Source organism: Delphinapterus leucas, chromosome 2 (genome assembly GCF_059928025.1).
Source record: "Delphinapterus leucas isolate spDelLeu-1000000601 "Yukka" chromosome 2, BTC_Dleu_Yukka2, whole genome shotgun sequence".
NCBI lineage: Eukaryota > Metazoa > Chordata > Mammalia > Artiodactyla > Monodontidae > Delphinapterus > Delphinapterus leucas.
Window position 1 is genome coordinate 5,810,219 of NC_143130.1, and position 21,412 is coordinate 5,831,630.

General features: G+C 39.8%; 2 protein-coding genes across 2 annotated transcripts in view; one reads left to right on the forward strand and one right to left on the reverse strand.

The window, feature by feature from the left end:
• Window positions 1-1,864, forward strand: part of RSU1 (Ras suppressor protein 1) — a 300,130-nt gene extending 298,266 nt beyond the window's left edge. Inside the window, exon 9 of the mRNA XM_022580590.2 lies at window positions 1-1,864. This exon is cut by the window's left edge and continues 22,494 nt beyond it. The gene's annotated coding sequence lies outside the window, so the exon portion shown is untranslated.
• PTER (phosphotriesterase related) overlaps window positions 1-21,412 on the reverse strand; it is a 65,846-nt gene that overhangs the window by 31,931 nt on the left and 12,503 nt on the right. Inside the window, 1 exon segment of the mRNA XM_022580584.2 lies at window positions 1-21,412. This exon segment is cut by the window's left edge and continues 1,535 nt beyond it; it is cut by the window's right edge and continues 12,503 nt beyond it. The gene's annotated coding sequence lies outside the window, so the exon portion shown is untranslated.

A 21,412-nucleotide genomic window follows, 5' to 3' on the forward strand; every position in this document is an offset into this window, starting at 1 on the left:
AATTTGCCATTTTAACAATTTTTAAATGTACAATTCAGTGGCATTAATTACATTCACAGTGTTATGCAACCATCACCAGTATCTGTTTCCAAAACTTTTTTCATCACTCCAGACAGAAACTCTGTAAACATTAAGCAATGATTCTCCATTCTCTCCTTCCCCAAGGCTCTGGTAACTACCAATTTACTTTCTGTCCCTATGAATTTACCTCTTTTAGATATTTCATTAAATATTTGTTCTTTCACGTTGTTCCTTTAAAAGACATTCTGTGACCATTTTCCCCCTTTGATGGGGGAGGCACATCCCTCTGATGGCCTTCTCTGACTTTCTGAGAATCAGTTTTCCCATCTGTAAATTAGAACAACAATGCACGTTTCATAGGCTGCCATAGGAATTAAATTACATAGCACAGGTAAAAAGACCTGTAAAAGTGTCTGGCACCCAGCACACACCTTCAAGAAAATAGTAGCTTTGTTATGCTCCTTCTGGAAACTATTATATATGTCCTGGGTTATTTCTTTCTAGAGGAAGTGGTTGACTGGAGAAGCAATAGGTATAGCACAAGTTTGTAATGGGTGTAGCGCATACATAAGACAAGGTGAAAATAAATCAAGGGTGGAGAAAGAGGAATACTGAGTTATGGGGCCACTTTACATCAAGCCACTACGATTATCTGGAATGCAGGTGTTTGATATATACTAGCGTGCAATGCATAGATGATTGATTTAGACTGTTTGACAGAGAACTTTAGGACTTGTGGCTAGCGTGGCCATTAATTTTTGTTTGAGAGTGCTCCTCTGCAAGCCAGGCTTCCAAAAGCTAAATATTTCACGTGGCGGGCATAGCAAAAGAAGATCGTATCTATTTAGAGAATCAATCTGTAGCTACCAGTCACTACAGACAGCAATATTTTCCATGGATGACGTCTAGGGACTCAGTGTTCGATGCCTTATTCCTTGCTACTGTAGCTAGTTCTGAAATCAAAGTACCATTAGTAATAGACTCAATATCCCATATGGGTTCATTTGTTCTTTCCCTCCTTCTGGCTGATGGCCTCACCGATGTGTTCCTAGAGAATCGCCAGGGGCCAGAAACTTGGATAAACTGACCAAACACTATCACTTTTACTAGAAAAGCACCACACTGCATATTTAATTGATATAGATTTGAAAGAGCAATGTTGGTAAGTTTCAAACTCACAGGCTGCCAGTCTTCGTGAAAAAAACATCACCTAGGAAATGTCATCTCCTCTGGGAAATTCCTCTAATACTCTCAGGCACAGCTAGTTGGTGCTTTCTGTGATCATATACAATGTAACCCACACTTGATAAAAGATTAAAGAACAAACTATAGCCAATACCACTCTATGCTAGAATGTATCTTTTAGTGGATTAAAATATGCAGGTAGATTTCCTAGTTCCTCTGCAGTGAGGGAGCCCTTTTGGGTCTATATTCACCCTGGAACTTGTTCTCTTCTCAGTCAGCAGGCAAGGGGCTATGAATGGCCCTCCTCCATAGAGAGAGTGCACAGAATACAGACAGTAAGTGGGCAGTGAAAGCTGCAGTGCACAACTGTGCAAGCAGGAGTGACTCCCCACCCCATGCAAAAAGGAGGCTTCAGGCATTTTACAGAGCATCTGTGGCAAGCTGCCACACTGTGTACACCTGCACAGAAGGTAGCAGGAAAAGGGTTAGCCAGAGCTATAAACACATCGGCCACAAGCTTTGTTGTACTTCAGGTATGAAATCTGAGCAGTCAGAGAGACTGAGGACAATCTTCAATTACTATGACAGCCTGACCAGGGGAAACAACTCTTCCAATTCCAATGGGTATGGGATTAAAAAAAAAAAAAAAAAAAAAAAAGAACATAGAAATTTAAAGAAAAAAAAAGAGGAACAGAACCAGAGAACAGCACTACTATACCACTGAGCTGGCAACCAGAGACAATATGCAGGATGGGTCTTTTTGGAAAACATATGCATAAATGAACTTTTATAAAATGTATAGCAGGGCTTCCGTGGTGGCGCAGTGGTTGAGAGTCCGCCTGCCGATGCAGGGACGCAGGTTCATGCCCCAGTCCGGGAGGATCCCACATGCCGCGGAGCGGCTGGGCCCGTGAGCCATGGCCGCTGGGCCTGCGCATCCAGAGCCTGTGCTCCGCAACGGAGAGGCCACAGCAGTGAGAGGCCCACGTACCACAAAAAAAAAAAAAAAAAAAAGTTTAGCAAATTGGATAAATTACCGGAGTTGGGTGGTGAGTAGGTAGTTTGGGAGCAATTTTAGTTTCATTTCACTGAAATTGTGCCACAGCTATTTCACCCTAGCCATTACTCTTAAGAGTTTTTTCTGTCTACCTAGGGTGGAGATCCATTTCAATTATATTTCATATTTCAGAGAGTAGGACTTCTGAACCTCTGAATATTTTACATATGAATGTGTGGAATTTCTTTAACAGCAATATACTGTCCAATTTCATAGACATAAGCCCTCTTCCTGCCCCTACATCTGCTGTACCAGGTCCTAGACCAGATTGGAGATACACAATTTATAATTTTAGAAGCAATGGTGAAATTGGCAAGTTGATGTTGGATGAATTGATTTTCAGTTCACTTGTTCAACAACTGTGTAAGTTCTAAGCTCTGTAATAAATCCCTTGGTCCATTTCACTTACAGTTGTTTCCTTTCCCTAATCAAACCCTGACGGATTAAAAAATGGGAAAGCATTTCAGAGTTTTATGCGGGAGAAGATATGATCTGAATAACCTGGCAGCTGTGCGGAGAATGGACAGAAGCGGGGCCAGTGTGCCTGCAGAGACCAGCGGGGTGTTGCTAGAATCTGGACAAAATCCAGTGGTGGCTTAGTCTGAGCTTGACGCCAGTGGAGATGGTGAGACAGCAGAAGCAGAAAGAAGTACAACAGATGGAAGTTTCTCACTGGCCTTGCTGGTGCTATAAAAGTAGTATCCCCCAAATAAATGGGCTCCTTAGAAAAAAGTGCTGTCTCATGGAAATGTGTGGGCACTTCTATTTTTTTATGGGTTACATCATACGGAGCAGCCAGTACTCCATAAACGCTGCACTTAAAGCTGACATTTGATTTGTGACTAAAATATTTTAAACACCGCATAATACTTTTGGAAGCTTGTTTGAATACTTCCGTCATGTGCAGGTTCAAGCCTTTGGCATGCCTTCTCTCCAACAGCATCCGTCCAGTGGCCGAACAACAGTGACACAAGGAATTTCTCCTCACACACGTCCCCACATGTCCACTTGCCCAAATATTTATGGCTAAGTGGTTCTCCTGCGTGGAGATTTATAACTTTTCATATTAAACACTGTCCAAAGATCAATAGCCATGTCTGAGTAAAGAGAAAGAAATCCAGCCACCTCAGTACACAGAACAATATGGGGACCCAGCAAGCTCTTCAAACTGTGACATAAATAAAACAAAACTACTCAGAGATACAAATGAGCAACTTGTATCTGGAATTCAGAGGAAAATGGTGGGTTTCATCCCCAAGTTTTTTTGTTTTTTTTTGTTTTTTGTTTGCTATTTGACTAAGGAAGTAAGAGAGACAAACTTGGGATATTTCTAAATCTCAAACAACAAATATGAAGATGGTGGCAGAGATGTACACGGGAAGTGACACTCCTAGAAAAATGCGGTCACAGGCAGGTGTGCTTGGGAAAGATGCCCCCCCCTCCTCTGGCTCAGCTCGGCGCTTCCCCATCCTGTGCTCCTTGATGAGAACGGTTCATCTAAACTGCTAGGTCAAGTCATTCAAGTGTTCATTAAACTCAGAAATTACACCGGGCTCTGGACTGAAGGGATGGAGCTTGTGGCTTCGTTGACTCTTTAATTTAGTCAACCATGTGCTAACTAGTCAACCCTTCAAGTCATACACACTGTAACTGGTAAATTGTACTGCTGGCTTCTTGAATCCATTACCTGTTTAGTCAACAAACGGTAAATATTTTCTCCTCAATAAAAGAAAGAGAGGAAGGATGTGGGTGTAGGGGGAAAAGAGAGGGGGAAAAAACAACATTTCTTTCTGTGGAGGTCAAAATACAATATTGCTTACTACTTATCATAGTAACATAAGTAATCGTTGTGCAATGTTGGCAAAATGCTGCTGTCTGCAGAACTGAACGGACCTTCGTGTTTTTCTTCATTTGAAAAGCTAAGATCTTAGCTCATCTTAGCCCTTCTTATTCTCAGAAGAAGGTTCCATACTCAGTGCTTTGAGGATGTTTGATGAGACTTTTTGATTTTGCTAACATGCAGTCCTGGAAGAGAAACATACACCAAGTTACTGAATACAATAATTAAAACTTCTTTTTCTTCGTAAAGAACTCTCTGAGGTGAAGTTCGTTCTCAGCTTATTATAGAGGGCGTTTTTTTGTTTTTTTTTTCTTCCATGGATTCCTAGCAATAGGTTGTCTCCTGGAAACAACAATATTTTGAGCAAATTGCACAGCTGGTCCTTAACTATATTTAGTCATTAAGAATCTTAAATTTTGTGCTAATTTTAATTCTTGGCAAATCAAATTAATGTCTTATCCACAAAATATCTATATTCCTCACACAGTTTCATTTGGGAGGCTATTCTTGAGGTGGCCTGGTTTAGTTGGAAGAATGGTCCGGTCAGAGTCAAATCTCTTGGCTTTTCCTCTAAACAGCTGTGTGACTTTGGGCAAATAACTTAACACTCAGAGGCTGTTTTCCCATCTGTGAAATGAAGGGGTTGACCAGATGACTTCTGGATGACATCCATGCTTCTGCGATAGCCTTTAACTTGAAATGGATATTACTGACTTTCTAGAAATCATTATCAATGAAGGTTGTACTTTAAGAACAGTTTTTAGAATGTGTATTTTATATAGATATGCATACATACATGTAATAAGAGAGACAGAATGAATTTCATCCATTAAATATCAATTTCACTTATTAACTATGAATAAAGGCTGTACTTTAAGAATGTTTTTTAAAATGTATATTTTAGGGAGTTCCCTGCTGGTCCAGAGGTTAGGACTTGGTGCTTTCACTGCCGTGGGCCCGGGTTCAGTCCCTGGTCAGAGAAGTAAGATCCTGCAAACCACGCAGCCAAAAAAAAAAAACAAAAACAAAAGCAAAAACTGGGGCTTCCCTGGTGAAGCAGTGGTTGAGAGTCCGCCTGCCGATGCAGGGGACACAGGTTCGTGCCCCGGTCCGGGAGGATCCCACATGCCGCGGAGCGGCTGGGCCCGTGAGCCATGGCCGCTGAACCTGCGCGTCTGGAGCCTGTGCTCCGCAACGGGAGAGACCACGACAGTGAGAGGCCCGCATACCGCAAAAAAAAAAAAAAAAAAGAAAAGTACATTTTATGTACATGTGAATACTTACATACATGGAGAGAGAGACAGAGAAAGAGAGAATGAATGAATGAATGAGTGAATTTCACTTTCAGCTACTTCTAAGCTTAAAAGAGAACTCTCCAAGAGGCTAGGAGGGACAGATGGTTTGAAAGAACCCTGAACTTGAAGTTCTGGCTCTAATGTTTCCTACCTGTGTAATTGTGGAAAATTTTAAAGCTTAAGTGAGTTGAGCTGATTTCCTCACTTGAAAACTGCAATAGATCTGCCTGATCTACTGCTTTAGATTTGAAACGAAAAGCAAATAAGATAGTACCTAAAAGCGTTACCTAAATTATAAAGCCCCAGACAAATGTCCTGAATTATTATTATTTGCCAAACTTTGAATTCTTTTCCAAATATTTGCTGAGTATCCTTAGGCAAATGAACCTAAACTTGTTCTCTAAAAAAAAACTAACAATAAGGGGTTGGAGTTGATGAATCAAACTGAGGCTCTAATTTGCTTAGAAAGGAATTCCTTCACTTGAGGCCCATGACTTTTAGAAGCAGATTGACTGTTTCAATTGACATCACAACTCACTGGACTTTTGGAAATGACCCACTGAAGTGACTACAGCTACAGGAGGCCTTCATTATCCACGGAGAACTGGTACTGGAAACGCCTTTTTAAATGAAGGGACTTCAAGCAGTGTATTAGCTGGTCTCCATAGCTGGCTTTCAGTGAACTGTGCTTTCCAATATTCCTGTCCTGGGGCAGCAGCCTCTTTCCAGACTGAGCTAGCCTGTGACTGGCTTTAATCAGTAGTGATGCTATGTCAGTTGGGGACCCAGATTTTTGGAAGTAGCTTCTGCTTTTGTGCTTTGGGGAACCTTGAGCTGCAATGTAAGAAGTCTGGCTACCCTCTCATGTGGAGAAGGAGGGACCCTAGGACTACATGGATAGTGGGAGAGGCTCCCGAGTCACCCCACTGAGCTCAGCCTTGTGGCCGTCCCTGGGAAGGTACCAGACAAGTAAGTCATCTTGAACATCTGAACCCAGCCAAGATCCCACATGACTGCAGGCATAGCTACAGCTAACCTAGCAGAGTCTGGCCAACCCACAGGATTATGATTATGGGAGATAATAAAATGGCTGTTATCTGAAACCTGTGGTTTGGGGGGATGGTTTGTTACACAGCAGTGGGTAATCAAAATGTACAGAGACCAAAGCTGAATAGTAAGTCATATTTAAAGGACTTGATTAAAATTTCAAATTAGAAAAATAAAATATTATAAAATAAGTCATAATTATCAGTGTGCCGTAATTGTTGGAACAAAAAATTAATTGAATGTTGGATTTTAAAAAATTAACTGAATGTATAATTTTTCTGATGAAATTAGGTGATATGACATCCTTTACTTGACTTTCGCACCCCAGTTATGAAAAAGGTTATTTTTGCCAAAGTATTTCTGAAGACGTTATCATCTTCTTTTTACCCAGGTCCCCTATTAACCAGTTTTATGCTGCGTATTCTCTTTTGAAGCACTAATCCTGATACTATCCATGTTAATTTCTCCTCTTGGGTTGTTAAAGGTCTAATTTTGTCACATCCTTATTTGGGGTTTGTATGTATTATAGCATTTCTCCAATATCACTTTTCTCAATCATGACGAACTGCATCTTTTTTTTTTTTTAATTTTCAATTTTACTTTGCAGTCTATTTGCATCATATCCCTTGATACTGATGACTATTTACAGCAGTCAGCAGAGTTGAAGAAAAAGATACTCAGATGCTAGGCAGGAACAGAAATTAGGATTAAGGAAACAGGAATGCTAAAATGGGAACTAGTTTTTGAATGGTCAGTTCATTAGTGCATAGATTTGGTTTATCTAAGCCTCTTAATGGTGGGGACGGGCACTCACAGTGAGTATATCATAGAGTGAAATTTAAAAGTATATCCCAGCAAATGTCACTTTGTACTGTATTGATCTATTAAGGGATTTGTCTCCATTTGACTAGGTGCTCTGTGTGTGTGTGTGTGTGTGTGTGTGTGTGTGTGTGTATAGGAGGGGAAAGGGGGAAATCTCTCTTTTCTCCCCTATACTTACATAGTATCTAGCATTTGGTTTGCACCTGTGAAACTGGACTGAACTAAATAGAGTCATTTGTTTATGCCCTAATGAGTGAAAGAGCAAAAAGTTTCATCCTAAAATGAAAAAAGGAAAATTTACTATAACTCTATCATTCCAATAAGATTAAAATCCCCCCCTTTTTGTTGAAGTTTGCAAGTGGAAGGGGCACATAATATGTACAACTATACTCCAAATCCCAATGGATTATCCCACAAATAGTTACTTTTTCTTTTATATACAAACAAATGTGACAGTCTAGTTTAAATTATGCCTTCTTAGTGAGAAATGAAGACAGAAGTGGCCACACATATAAAATTCTCAAGCCTACAAACTAAACCTCAAGCATGATGTATTTTTTTAAAAATAATTGCCAATGGATACAACATAATGGAAAACTGTCCAAATTTCAAATAAGATACTTATTTGGAATTGCTGCTGCCGGGTAAGCTCCAAAACATGGTGGCAGAGAGGGGAGCTTGGTTTCAATTTTGTGTAAACAATGCTTAACAATAAAAGTACTTAAAATGTATACCACATTTAAGGAACTTGAAACACAGCTAACCATTTGGAATTTGTCATAGATAGAAATCTAGCTTCACATTAAAAAAAAAAAAAAAAAAGCTTTCCATTCTAAATGGCAACTGAGTCCTAAAAGTTAGCAGAAGTGGGCATGTTTTTGGGGATCCAGTAGAAAGTATGAGTTGGGAGATGGTTAAAACAGAGATGGCTCATTCACTGTCTGGCTTGTGAGAGATAAGTAATAGCATAGTGAACCTGGTGACATATGGCTCTCCTATACGTAACCCTAGCAAAGTGCCAACTTGCCCAACTTTTCTGAAAAGCAGTTTAGCAATATGTAGCTAGAGTTTTTAAATGTTATAGTGCTGCTGGGGATCTGTCTTCAGGAAATATTTAGATACCTGTAAAAAATATTTATGCCCGAAGTTTTCTTTTTGGCATTATTTAGAATAGTGACCAAAATATCCAGTAATACAGGAATGTTTCCCTCTATGATGGAACATTATGCAAACATTCAAGTTATAGTTTCAAAAAAATATTTAGGGATAGAAGAAAATGCTCTCATAACATGTGAAAGAAAATACAAAACTGTAAATTTATGGTGAATGTATATGGCTACATATGAGTAGAACTTAAAATGTATTGTGTATCTTGGGCAATAGACAGTAAAGATAGACAATTTTTTTTCTTCATTACAATTTAATGTTATGTTCCAGTTTTTTAATGTATATCTGTTTCATTTATATCATTAAAAGGGAGTAAAATGAGAAAAGGTCAATCTTACCAGTGTAAACCTGTACTATCGTATGCCTATACTATTGTCACCTGTAAAATAATAGGGTATAGGGCTTTCCTGGTGGCGCAGTGGTTGAGAGTCTGCCTGCCGATGCAGGGGACGCGGATTCATGCCCCGGTCCGGGAGGATCCCACATGCCGTGGAGCGGCTGGGCCCGTGAGCCATGGCCGCTGAGCCTGCGCGTCCGGAGCCTGTGCTCCGCAACGGGAGGGAGAGGCCACAACACTGAGAGGCCCGTGTACCGCAAAAAAAAAAAAAAAATAGGGTATAGATTTTGGTTTATTTATGTATTTATTTTTATTGAAGTATAGTTGATTTACAAGATTGTAGTAGTTCCTGGTGTACAGCAAAGTGATTCAGTTATACATACATATGTATATTCTTTTTCATATTTTTTCCATTATGGTTTATTACAGCATATTGAATATAGTTCCAGGTGCTCTACAGTAGGACCTTGTTGTTTATCCATTCTATATATAATAGTTTGCATTTGCTGATCCTAAACTCCCAATCCATCCCTCCTCCTTTCCCCCCCCTCTTGGCAACCACAAGTCTCTACGTCTGTGAGTCTGTTTGTTTTGTAGGTAAGTTCATTTGTTCATCCGTGTCATATTTTATATTCCACGTATAAGTCATATCATATGGTATTTGTCTTTCTCTGTCTGACTTACTTCACTTAGTATGATAATCTCTGGGTCCATCCATGTTGCTGCAAATGGCATTATTTCATAGAATATAGATTTTGAATCCTCAGCTAAGACACACAAAGATTTATTAACTCAAGAGCTATTTCAGCTTCTTCTTTATTATCACAGAATTGCTAATTGCCAGTCGAGCCTGAGATTTGATATTGTTCGTGTGCAAATACTTCTGATCAAATTACATGCCGTTGCAGTGGCTATGGTTCGCTTTGATTACATTCAAGCTCTTTGACCGAGCCCTTTATGGATTGAACTTGACCCTCGTTGAAATCCTGGAGCCCAACGAGAATTTTGGAAAAGCTTCAGCAGCCTGAATAAACGTTATCACAGTCAAGCCACTCAAGGACCACAAATCCCACTATGCAATACACTCCTGTGTGTGGTTAGGGATGCAGATGGGGGGGTAGTCAATGAGTCATTTCACAGGAAATGTCAGAAATGATGAAGTACGGGTCATCATTTATTTATAAGTGAAAAAGAGGGATCAAACGATATAAATTTTAAGTAAAGATAAACCATATAAGGACAAAACCATAAAATAATCTTTTATCAAGGAAGGTTAACAGCCTTTGACAGGTTAGCAGAAAAACAAAAAGATGAAATAAACATAGTTATCTATCCACTGGGTCCCCCTCCAACTTGTTCTCCATAGACTAGGGATCCTGATAAAACATAGATTTGATCATTTCTGTCCCTCCTTCAAAATCCCCTAGAAGTTTCCCATTGCCCTTGGGATACAGCCCAAAATACTTGGCATAAGCTATAAAGCATGGCATGATCTGGTTCCTTCTCCTATCATTTCACTCCACTCTACCCTTTCTCCCTGACCCCTCTCCTCCCTGGCCTTTCAGTTACTCAAAAATGCCAGACTCTTCAACTCACGATCTTCCTACAGACTCTAAAGTTTGTGTTGTTTTCTCCCCCACTGATTTTGTGGCTAAATTCTCAACCCAGTGTCATTTCCTTAGAAGCTTTCTCTATTTTCAAGCTTTTGTGGTCCTGAGGGCACCTGAGACTTGATCCTAAGTACATTCTCCTTGCCCGCCCCTCCCCCCTTGTCACAATGCACTTCAGGTACCTTCTGCCACAGCCCCATCTGCCTCTCTGCAGAAACCTCCACAAATTAACCCTTTCACATCCAGCTTCTCCATCCTTTTAAAAAAAGCCATAAATATTTCTTGAGCATCCCTTAAGTGTAAGATCCTGTGCTTGGCAGGTAGAGCCTATGGGAGATACTCAACATGCTTGCACCTGTCTCAAGTCTCTGAATGTGTTTCTGCCTCTTTTTTTCTGAGCTAACAAATCCCACCTACTCCCACTCTACTTCCTCAAGCCTTTTCCTATCCTGGCTAACTTGTACTAGGCCTTCAGGATGAGGCTTTGGCATCATTTCTTTTTTTCTAAAAAAAAGGACCTTGAAATGCTGAAAATAACAACCTTTTTTTTTTAAGTATTTTAAAATTTTTTAAATTTATTTTTGGCTGCCTTGGGTCTTAGTTGCGGCATGCAGGACCTTTGTTGAGGCATGCGGGATCTTTTGTTGCGGCGCACGGGCTTCTCTCTAGTTGTGGCATGCAGGTGTTCTCTTCTCTAGTTGTGGCGCTCAGGCTCCAGGGCACGTGGGTTCTGTTGTTTGCGTCACACGGGCTCTACTTGAGGCGCACGAGCTCAGTAGTTGTGGCGCGCGGGCTTAGTTGCCCTGCGGCCTGTGGGACCTTAGTTCTCTGACCAGGGGTCGAACCCGCATCCCCTGCACTGGAAGGAGGATTCTTTACCACTGCACCGCCAGGGAAGTTCCTTGGCATCATTTCTAACTGGAAGGTTTTCATGATGTTCCTCCTTGTTGCTCAAGCATTCTGGATAAGATGCCCACTCTAGGTGCTCTCATAGTCTGAGTTTACCCTTGAAACTCACATCTTGTGTTAATGTCTGTCCATCAGACTTTGAGCTCTTTGAGGGCAGAGCCCCTGTCCTGGCTCTCAGTCCTCAGCCCCTGGCAGTGCCTGGCACATAGCAGTCCTTAATTAAGAGCCATATGCTTGCTTGTTTGAGTCCAGCCCTATTCAATGCAGGATTTGAGGTAACTTACACAAAAGACACATAAAGCAAACAAATATTAAAGCCGAAGCAAGGAAATTGTAAACGGAAGTAGAATCAGGACCAGAAAAGAAGAACCGGTTCATGGTTGTTAGAAAAGGGCTAAAAAATTTTTCCTGGAATATTTATTCATATGCATCTAACAATAAATAATTCTAAGATCATAGCATGTCCCATTTATGGCACATCAGATTATTTCCCTAAATCAAAACCACTAAAACTTATTTAAAAGCATGGAAAACTGTTTTCCCAAAAGTTTTGGGGTTATGGATTTTGAGGCCATGTTTGTTTTTTCAACTTTCCTGTATCTTTGCACTCTAAACTCTCAGAAGACAGTAAACATGCCATTGTAGCTTATCCTTCTGCACCCAACACAGTACTACATGGGAATACATATGCTCTTTTTGTTTTTTTGTGGTTTTTTTTGCCGTACGCGGGCCTATCACTGTTGTGGCCTCTCCCGTTGCGGAGCACAGGCTCCGGACGCGCAGGCTCAGCGGCCATGGCTCACGGGCCCAGCCGCTCCATGGCATGTGGGATCTTCCCGGACCGGGGCACGAACCCGTGTCCCCTGCATCGGCAGGCGGACTCTCAACCACTGCGCCACCAGGGAAGCCCACATATGCTCTTTAAAAACAAAAACAAAAACAAAAAACTTTCCCTTACGAAATAAGAGCGAGACTCTTGAGCATATAGAAACAATGTCAAGTGATTTCATCTTCAAGGAAGTTCCTACCTGAATTCGTAGCCACCAAATATAAATCCAGAAACTAAAAATACTCAGTAAAATTACTGCAGGTGATTCATAGCAGTAACCATTCCTTTATAAGGAGTAAAACTGGATAATGACTCGTACAGCTAATTTTTTAAATGTATAGACCATCCCCCCCTAATTTCTTTTTAAGAGAGTTTAATTTCAAAATAATTTTCCTGGAATCCCAGAAAGCCTTTCTACTGCACGAGTAGCTACTATCTAAAAGGCATTTCCCACAAAATCATCTCAGGTTATTTATTTTGAAGACCACACAGTAGACTGTCTTCGAAAAGTCTTGACTTTCACTCTCCTGCTTAGCTGAATTAGCTAAGCTTAAAAAGAATCAGTACCACGTATGTGCTTTTAGATTGTCACATTTAGCCTGTTTGGTGTAAAAAGTGGTAGGCCTGCCAGTTCTCCTGCAGAAAAAGGTCAAGGAGAGCCAGAGGATTCTTCACCTGATTGTAGCCCTCCTTGTCTTGTTCTAGAGACTTCCAGAACATGATCTGTTTTCTACCCAGATGCCTATATGAGAAATGCCACCCATGCTTGAGGAAGAGGATTTATACATGTAACTACTTTTGCTTTGAACACTACTTCCCACACACGCAGAAGTAGGTACCACCTCTGAGCTATATTAGTTATGGGCAAGAAGCAGATGCTCAAAAAGTGTCTGTTCAACCAATGAACAGCTTGAGTTCCATCCACCCTTCAATTCCACACTGATGGAACGTAATTTCAGCCGGAAGCAATCTGATGTTCTCATTGGCATTGTGGCCTCGTTCTAGGCTTGTGACCAGCTACTGTTATTCTTTTCGAAATATTAAGAAAAGTAACTTTGATTTGTAGGTTTGAGGGGATAACTTGGTCCTTGGATTCTCAGAGCATAGGAAGGCAACATAAGCGAGCCTGCCTCCCAGGCACCCACAGATTTCACCTGAGTACATTTCAATTTGGTGTTACAAACGTTTGCTGAGGATCTGCTGATCTCCTTTGGAGGAGGATACTATGGTAAACAAAGATGAAAAAGGAGCACTCCTGCCTTAGGAAGCTGAAGCGTCCCAACACAAGTGCCTGACATAGGGTGAGCTTCCAATGTCAAACTGATATTCTCTGTGTATTGGTGGGACAGCTATGATATAAAGTAGAGTGCAGTAAATGTTCGAAAAGAAGTACAAAGCAAGTGCTCTGGGGAGTATTGTCTTGACAACATTCATCAGTACTGGAGGGGCTGCAAGGGCTTCCTGGAGGAGGTGACATTTAGGCAATGCTGCAGAACATTAAGAGGATTTTCGCAAGGAGGCATTCGGGTGGCATGAGCAATGAGCAATGTTTTGGGGTTTGTAAGCAGTCTTTAGAGGCTCATGCATGGATTGCATGGCAGGTCTGTAGTAGAAAATACTGATGCATGGGATGGCCCCAAAGGATGAGACCTGTATTAGGATGATAATTAAATGGGCAGTGTGAGTATAGGCTGAATGCTGGAGACTGGAGGCTAGGATGAGTTAGGAAACAAAAGGGAATTTTCATTGTCCCTCAGGGATTTTAAGAGCAGGAGTACGTTTCAGGGGAAAGGAATCCTGGATGAGTATTCTCTTTTTTTCCCCTCTCACTTACAGAAGTGTTAAAATGATAGCTGTGTAAAGTACTTTTCCCAATCATAGTTTGAAAACACAATTGGAAAGTCTTAAATGTTGACTGAACATAGCATGACTTGAATACTCATTGACCTCTCAAACATGTTACTTATTGATGGGAAAAATTAAATCAAAATACTTAGAACAATTAGAAAGTTCACAGTAATTGAACTCTCAAACCCCACAATGATGACCACTATGAATATCACATGGTATGAATGTGTCTTCGTAAAACTCTAACTGCATTGAAGCCCCAGCTTTCTATATTGCTGGTTTCATTACTTTCAAGAGATTATGGAATATCAAAAGTGTGATCTACAATAATAACGTCGTGTGTTTCTCTGAAGAGCTCAGGACGCTCTTTACACTTTAATTAAATCTCCTAATGTCCTGGTGAAATAAGCAAGGGACCAGTGAATGTGAGTCACCGAAAAGTACCCAACTAGACTTTGGACCATGGGACATACTTTTAGATGAAATCTGCTATTACTATTATTGTTCCCATTTCACCAATGAGGAAGTAGGGTTTATTCAGACAAGGATCTTCCATTTTCACTGAAGGCAGAATACACTGTTTTAGGCTCTGTAAGCATCCCTTGGGAGGCCTTTAAAAATAGTATAAGATCTCTGAGTTTTCTCCTTTGAGATTCAGCCAGTACTTTTTTTTTCTTTTTTCTTTATTTATTTATGTATTGGAGTAGATTTACAATGTCGTGATAGTTTCTGCTGTACAGCAAAGTGAGTCGGCTATACATATACATGTATCCACTCTTTCTTAGATGCTTTTCCCATATAGTCAACCTGCACTTACTAATGAACACCTAAATGCGCACCAAAGAAAATAGACATCCCCCTTTTCTTGCAAAAGAACACAGGATGAGAATCCCAATGTGTCATGATATGTAATCTCTTAGCTTTCATTGGCTGGTTTATCAGGAGCTTGGCTGAGTTGTCTCACAGCTGCCTTCCCTGTATCCGTGTCCTTCCCACAGCAACAGAGAGATGAGTGGGTACCAGTCTTAAGGGGGTTGATTGTGTTAAAGACACGGTACAAACTGCAAGAGCTAGGAAAAAAGAAGACTAGAAAACGGTAACTCCTGACTCTTGGTTCTATACTTAGGGTAGTGGTATAGATTCTAAAGTGAGACTCTGAAAAAGAAACAGACATGCAGTTATCATACATGATCTAGTTTATAAACCAAATCCACTTCTTAGGAAGGAAATTAAAGGGCCTAAACCATTTTAACCAGACTATGGCACCACTGTCTCAATCTTACCACCTCCTGACATCCTACAAAACACAGGCATGGCTCCCAGAGAAACAGAGATCCCAGTTTGGGGGAAAAAAAAATCAGAAAAAAAGATAGATGCTGTCTTGGTTTTAGGTAATAATTTCTTATCATTGAAGTCTGAAAAACAAATGGGGATACAAATAATGAAATTTTATGGCAATATTTGGTTGTAAGATGCTTATAATGATCCAGACTATGCTTACAATTGTTTAGATTATCATAAAAATGAAAACACAAAATCAAACATTTTTGTTGAGAATTTGTGGCTCCTCAAGTTTGAGAAAAATTGCTTTAGAGATAATTTTTACTGATGGGTCTAGGAAAGAAGGCAAGGTAACAAATTTTGCCTCGTCCTAAGAGACTGTGGCACCTGACACAGAAACCTCTTTTGGGGAAAGACAGGTATTTGATGTACTAAAAATAAAGTAACAAACAGCTTATTTCTACTCCTGAAAACTGATTTCCGACAGAGGCACCAAGGGCAAGTCTGTAATAAATACATGTGTCATAGAGCAATAATCACTCTCTCTCAGTCTTTGAGATGGCAGAAAAAAAATGCTCTAAAGGAATTCTAAATTCTCAAGATAACAAGCCTCACAAAATTAGGAAGATTCCCTACAGCCAACTAACAAATTTTTAGTTAACTAGTCCCTAGTCATATGTATGTATTTAAATATAAAGGGAGTGTAATGCTTATTTATTTTCCTCATAAAAATAAGGTACCCTAAAAGATTTAGAAAGGTTGTCTAACATTATATTTTAATTTGGTACTTCAGTCACTGCTATTACTTGCTTCGTAAGAATTCACAGAAAGTCGTATATTTGAAATACTATTCAACACAGTATTTATCTATGTACTTGTACAATTATGAAAGCAGAAGTTTCCTTTCACTGTAGTTCTAACTGCACTTTAACAAGTATAGGTATACCAAAGCACTATAATTTTAATCTCTTCTTTGGATTAGATTTATATCTGCAACTTTAATAATTTTCATCAATTTCCTAAATAAAAAAAACATTTTAACTCAAATTACAAGTCTGCTGGAACATGTCAAATTATTAGATACATCTAAATAAGGTATGGTTTTTTGAATTTAATGGTTTCGAAGCAGGTAAAATAAATTTTTTATTAATATTAAATATTAAAATGCACATTTGTAATTAAAATATGAAAGTTTCAATTAATGTTAAATACTATTTGCAGATTTTTTTTTTTTAAGAAAATAAAGACCTACTGTAGAGCACAGGGAACTCTACTCAATACTCTGTAGTGGCCTATATGGGCAAAGAATCTAAAAAAGAGTGGATATATGTATATATTGTTTTTGAATTTTATTTTATTTTTTTATACAGCAGGTACTTATTAGTCATCAATTTTATACACATCAGTGCATACACGTCAAACCCAATCGCCCAATTCAGCACACCACCATCCCCACCCCACCGCGGTTTTCCCCCCTTGGTGTCCATATGTTTGTTCTCTACATCTGTGTCTCAATTTCTCCCCTGCAAACCGGTTCATCTGTACCATTTTTCTAGGTTCCACATATATGCGTTTTGAGCTGGAAGGGACTACAGAGCTCACTTAATACAAAGACTTCATTTTTAGTTGCAAAAACTGAATCCTTACTTTTTGAAGGCCAGATAACCTAGACCAGAACGCAGTCTCCCAACTTGTTAGTCCACTGCTCACTTTATTTAACCACGTAGATATTTGCTATAAACACCACATTAAGTTATCCTGGTGTCCATTTATATGAGAACAGTATTCAGAGGGAACATCACTCATTGGCCTAAGGAAGAAGCTACAATTATCCAGGACCAGAAAATCGAATCCCAACTCCACTGTAGACTGCCTGGCATGAAGCAAGCCATTTAAGTGCACTCTGCTCCCCTTTTCCCAAATAATAAAAAAAGAACTGGAAAAAAAAAAAAGGACTGGAGTAATTTAAATGTATCTACCTAAATTGGTTGTCGCAAGAAGTGGTAATAAAAATAATGACAAAGCATACAGAATCTCTAAGTGTGAACTAAATACTTAATAACAAAAAACTCATCTTAATTATATTTAAACCAAACAGTAATAACCACTTTGAGTCACTATTAGGAGGGAGTGTATATTAGCTATTGCATGTCCTTATGCCATCCGAACGAGCTAATGCAGGGGTTTATCTAACAAGTTCAGCAGCTCCTAAACTTTCCTAGTTTTCCATAATCGGTCTTTATGTTGACCTAAGCCATATAGTAATTATCAATCAAGAACAAACTAGCACTCCATGACTTATCAAATGCACTACTCGTTACTAAACAGACATAAGTGTTAATGAAGCATTTGTAGCGTTAACACTGTAGAACCATCCGGTAACATATGCAGAGCATAAACCCTGCCAAATACTATTCCCTAATAACAAAATATAGTTTCCTGGGTGACATGTAAAATCATCCAGCTTGAGCTGACCTTTAAAAAACAAAAACTTATCAACTGGATTCTCTTGGATAAGAAATAGATCTTGCAGGGGGGGGACCTTCAAGATGGCGGAGGGGTAGAACGTGGAGATCACCTTCCTCCCCACAAATACATCAAAAATACATCTACATATGCAACAACTCCTACAGAACACCTACTGAATGCTGGCAGAAGACCTCAGACCTCCCAAAAGGCAAGACACTCCCCACGTACCTGGGTAGGGCAAAAGAAAAAAGGAAAAACAGAGACAAAAGAATAGGGACGGGACCTGCACCAGTGGGAGGGAGCCGTGAAGGAGGAAAGGTTTCCACACACTAGGAGCCCCTTCGCGGGCGGAGACTGCGGGTGGCGGAGGGGGGAAGCTTCGGAGCCGCAGAGGAGAGCACAGCCACAGGGGTGCGGAGGGCAAAGCGGGGAGATTCCCGCACAGAGGATCGGTGCCGACCGGCACTCACCAGCCCGAGAGGCTCGTCTGCTCACCCGCCGGGGCGGGCGGGGCTGCGAGCTGAGGCTCGGGCTTCGGTCGGAGCGCAGGGAGGGGACTGGGGTGGGCGGCGTGAACACAGCCTGCAGGGGGTTAGTGCGCCACGGCTGACGGGGAGGGAGTCCGGGGAAAAGTCTGGAACTGCCTAAGAGGCAAGAGGCCACTGTTTTGGGGTGCGCGAAGAGAGGGGATTCAGAGAACCGCCTGTTAACCCCATAAGGTTAACAGCTGATCTTTCAGCAGAAATTCTGCAAGCCAGAAGGGACTCGATGGACATATTTAAAGTGATGAAAGGGAAAAACCTACAACCAAAATTACTCTACCCAGCAATGATCTCATTCAGATTTGACGGAGAAATTAAAACCTTTACAGACAAGCAAAAGCTAAGAGAATTCAGCACCACCAAACCAGCTTTACAACAAATGCTAAAGGAACTTCTCTAGGCAGGAAACACAACAGAAGGAAAAGACTTAACAAATGCAAAACAATTAAGAAAATGGTAATAGGAACATACATATCAATAATTACCTTAAATGTAAATGGATGAAATGCTCCAACCAAAAGACACAGACTGGCTGAATGGATACGAAAACAAGACCCATATATCTGCTGTCTACAAGAGACCCACTTCAGACCTAGGGACACATACAGACTGAAAGTGAGGGGATGGAAAAAGATATTCCATGCAAATGGAAATCAAAAGAAAGCTGGAGTAGCAATTCTCATATCAGACAAAATTAGACTTTAAAATAAAGACTATTAGAAGAGACAAAGAAGGACACTACATAATGATCAAGGGATCAATCCAAGAAGAGATAACAATTGTAAATATTTATGCACCCAACATAGGAGCACCTCAGTACATAAGGCAAATACTAACAGCCATAAAAGGGGAAATTGACAGTAACACAATCCTAGTAGGGGACTTTAACACCCCACTTTCACCAATGGACAGATCATCCAAAATGAAAATAAATAAGGAAACACAAGCTTTAAATGACACATTAAACAAGATGGACTTAATTGATATTTATAGGACAGTCCATCCAAAAACAACAGAATACACTTTCTTTTCAAGTGCTCATGGACATTCTCCAGGATAGATCATATCTTGGGTCCCAAATCAAGCCTTGGTAAATTTAAGAAAATTGAAATCATATCAAGTATCTTTTCCGACCACAACACTATGAGACTAGATATCAATTACAGGGAAAAAACTGTAAAAAATACAAACATGTGGAGGCTAAACAATACGTTACTAAATAACCAAGAGATCACTGAGGAAATCAAAGAGGAAATCAAAAAATACCTGTAAACAAATGACAATGAAAACACGACGACCCAAAACCTATGGGAGGCAGCAAAAGCAGTTCTAAGAGGGAAGTTTACAGCAGTACAATCCTACCTCAAGAAACAAGAAACATCTCAAATAAACAACCTAACCTTACACCTGAAGCAATTAGAGAAAGAAGAACAAAAAACCCCCAAAGTTAGCAGAAGAAAAGAAATCATAAAGATCAGATCAGAAATAAATGAAAAAGAAATGAAGGAAACAGTAGCAAAGATCAGTAAAACTAAAAGATGTTAGGAAAAAAAAGAAAGATCTTGCAACTTGGAGGGAGGCGGAGAATTAATAAGTAGATTTTACTTATTACTGTATAATATAGTACTTATTACTGTATAATACAAAGTTTTAATGGAAAAAAATGTGTACCCTATGCATAGGAAATAGTCTGAAAAAAAGGAAAATACCCAGGGATGCTAATAGAGGCCATTTTGAGGGGTAGAATTTTTTTTTAGTTGTTTTTTCTTTTTCTCCTCTGTGCTTATCTGTTTTGTTGGATTTTGAACATAGATAATTTTGTCATATATTTAAAAAGACGACTTTTAATGGAAGAAAAATTGCTTTAGTCTCTTGTTTTGAGGGAGGTAATGTACTATCATGCCCACTTCAAAAATGAAACCAGAACACTTAAAATGCTAAGTGATGGCAGTGATAGAAATGGGAGTTGGGTCCAGGGTTCTTGTGTCCTGATGCAGTTTTTGGTTACTTTAGGGGACCAGAAGAGGGGGAGAAAGTCTGGGGAGGCCACTTTGAGGTGAGCTTTCACCCCAAGTAAGTACCAAAGGACAGAGTTGTAAATGGTTCTAACCACTCCTAAGCATGCCTTCTTTCCCACCATTTTCATTTCTGGATTGAATGTCTCTGTCTTAAATTTAAACAAGCATTGCTTTCAGTGTTTAATTACAATTTAATGGAAACACTACTTGCATTCAAATTAGCTTTTAGTTTTCACATCATTAATGTGCATCCAAGTTATTGTGTCATTATAATCTCATGTTATAATGGCTTCATAATGCAAGTCCCTGCAGAGTTGAATTAGTAGTTTCCTATGGTAATCACCCATCACTAGAATATCATAATCACATAAGCACAGTCCCCACATGCTTCCACTGCAATCATTTTGACATTGTAAGGGCATTTTAATAGTATTAGCATAGATTCTCCAGAGAAATCATCTCATTGTCACTGCATTACCATATAAGATTAATTGTGATGGAGCCATGTTGTTGTAATAGGAAAGCTTAAAAAATATTTTTTTAAAAAAGTGATGCTCAGCAATAAAACATTTCACTTCTCAAAAGGTCAGTGCATTGTGCAGTAAGGTTTGCCTTGCGACTCTTAATTGAAGAGATGTCCTTTCACAAGATGTAAGGTTTTTGTTGTGGTTTGTTTTTCTTTCTGTTTGTTTAGGACTCATACAGCAGTAATAAAGGAGGTCAGTTCCCTCTCTGTGGTGTAGAAAAGAAAAGCAGACGTGGTTCCTGTCTTTAAGGAGTTTATAATTTAGTCAGGTTTATGACAAATTATATGCAACATGTAGGTAAAACGCAATTAATACTCTTATGCTAAATTTTGAAGTAACTGGCGTTACATAGCTATGACAGCAAGCAAACAAGGTGCTCCTGAAAAGAAAATGTTTGCCAGTTAATAAAGGGCCAAACAAAGACTGTATGGCAGGAATGGAGTCCAGGTTATCAGTATTCATAAGAGTCTGCCTGGCATCTTTGTAGTCACTAACTCTGGGAAGAAGGAAGGCCACCAAAGACACTAGTAGGGGACACAGCCAGAGTCCCACACAAGGACGAAGCAAAAAGAGGTTGTGGGCAGGAAACCTCTCCTCTGCTCGGATCT